Consider the following 2,338-nt stretch of genomic DNA (forward strand, 5'->3'; position numbering starts at 1 on the left):
GCGCCCAGCTGGCCGCCTTAGGCCGAGGGCCTGACCCTGCCGGCCCAGTGAGGGCGGCCCGTGGCGCGGGTCACCCCCAGCGCTGGGTGGACAGCAGGCGCTGGCCCTCCGGGCCTCAGGCACCAGTGCGGGGTGGGACCCCTGAGCCCCAGGGGGGCCCCAGGGTGCCGCCACGCTGGCCTGGGCGAGATGCCACAGCTGCGGGCCGAGTGGGCCGGCCCGGGCCTCTCCTGCACCTCACGGCTGCTCCCCAGGAGGCTGCTGCCGGGCCCTGTCCTGGCTCCAGGGCCAAGCCCAGCCCCGGGGCGCGGCTCTCGGGGGTCCTGGCCAGCCACGGCTCAGAGGGACCTGCGCAGGGGCCCGGTGGGCTGTGCCCTGGCCGGGGGGCACCGCGGTCAGCTGCAGCTTGATGCTCTCAGGACCCCTGACCCCGCCCTGACACCACAGCCCAGCCAGGTGGAGCCCTGCGTCTGCGGGCAGAGGCCGCGCCCCTCCGGTGGGGCCCCCATTTCCTCTCCTTCCCCAGAACCCCCAGGGGGCTGCAGGCAGAAAGGGCCAGACAGAAAACAGGAAAGGGGGAAGCAGATGGGGCGCAGGGCTGAGCTCAGAGGAAGGCGACAGGGAAGGTGGGGGGCGGTGGGGCAGAGGAGGGTCCAGGCCCACCGCTGGCCCGGCTGTGGGGGCGGGGGGCGGGGGGCGGGGGGGCCCTCCCCACCCCAGGCCCCCCGGCGAGCCGCCTGCCCGGCCTCCCACAGAAGCCACCTGGCAGCCCCGTGTCCTCCGGCGCGCGGCAAAAGGGTGGCCTGGCAGCCCCACCCCGTGGCCCAGGACCACGCAGGCGGGGGCGGGGCACCCCAGGAGGCAGCTGTGGACGGACCATCCCAGGCACCCAGCCCGGTGCCCCAGCGGGGTCCTATGCCCCTGGCCCTGCACCCCGCCCAGCCGGGGCCCAGCAGTGGGGGCGGGAGGCCAGGGAGCAGCAGCTGCGGCGTGACCAGGGCCCCTCCCGGGGGCCCACTGAGGACCCCACCTCCCTGGACACAGACGCGGTCAGGGGCCGCTGCCCCCCACAGACCAGGGACGCTGGAAGCCAGAGAAGGGTCAGCCAGGCTCTTCCAAGCCAGCTTTCAGGGCTGGGCTTCCTGGAGCTGGACACCAGCCCGCGGGCAGCCTGGTGGCCAGGATGCCTGCGGGGGAAGGCCAGGGAGGGCCAGCGAGCCCGAGCCCCCCGCCCCCCGCCCAGCCCACTGCCCTGGCCGAGCCCCTCTGGGCGGGGCCTGCGTGGAGCGAAGGGGGGACTGGGGCGCGCTGGAAGGCGGGGAGGGTCCGGGGAGCCCAGGGGACCGGGAGCGGGTCACGCTCCCCACGGGGGACCTGCGCCGTGGCGAGAGCCCAGGACACTCCGGGCCGGGAGAATGGACAGCACCGCCAGCTCGGCTGGTGCCAGGTGCGACGGCACAGGCGAGAGCCGCTACCAGAACCTTCTGGAATCTCCCGCTCGGGCCCAATCCAGCGGCCAGACAGCGGCTAAGGAGGGGGACAGAGGGGCCCGTCCCGGGGACGGCAGGCGGGCGGTGTCTCCCGTCCCGGTGGAGGGAGGGGGCTCCGTGCCTGGGGGCGCCCCACAGCGGGGAGAGGGCGTGAGCCCGTCCCGGGGGGCGCCCGTGACCCCCGGCCCGCCCAGCGCTGGGCGGCCCCGCCTCGGCCAGTGTCCGAGCTCCCACGGGGGCTGAAACGGAAGGCGTGGAGCCCCCGGGCCGGGGGTCCCACCGAGGCCTGTGAAGCTCCCGCTCGACGCCGTCCCTGCCCGCTCCGCCCTGCCGCGGCCCTGAAATTCTGGGGCTGTTTTCACTTTCAGTCAATGCAAAACTACGTTTCCATCCTCCTGACGCCCCTCTTCTGTTCTGCCTTATTGCGAGGGAAGCTGCCTGACTTCCAAACTGTCTGGGTCTGCACAGCTGCTTAGTTTTGATTTTGCTTTCCTGGGTCCTGGACCCTCGCTCTGCACGGCTGCATTCTGCTAGATGTGGCTTTTGAAAGATTTATTTATTCGTGCATACAGAGCTGGGTGCAGGCAGGGTGTGGGGTGAGAGGACACCCCAGAGACAGAGTGGGGAGCAGGACGGGCGGGTCCACTCCCTCAGCGGGCTGCCCTCGGGCCGGCCTGCAAGGACTCGAGCGGTGACAGCCCTGAGACTTAACCCTTGGGCCGCCAGGAGTCCACTGTTAATGGCCACGGAGGGCTGCACCCCAGTGGGGGGAAGTGGGCCTGTGGGACTTCTTTCGGTCACTGAGCCTGGGCGGGGGTGAAGGCAAGGGCCCTCGGGCGCTCATGCTG

Source organism: Condylura cristata, unplaced genomic scaffold, assembly GCF_000260355.1.
Source record: "Condylura cristata isolate star-nosed mole 26May11 unplaced genomic scaffold, ConCri1.0 scaffold00003, whole genome shotgun sequence".
In the NCBI taxonomy this organism is placed as follows: Eukaryota; Metazoa; Chordata; class Mammalia; order Eulipotyphla; family Talpidae; genus Condylura; species Condylura cristata.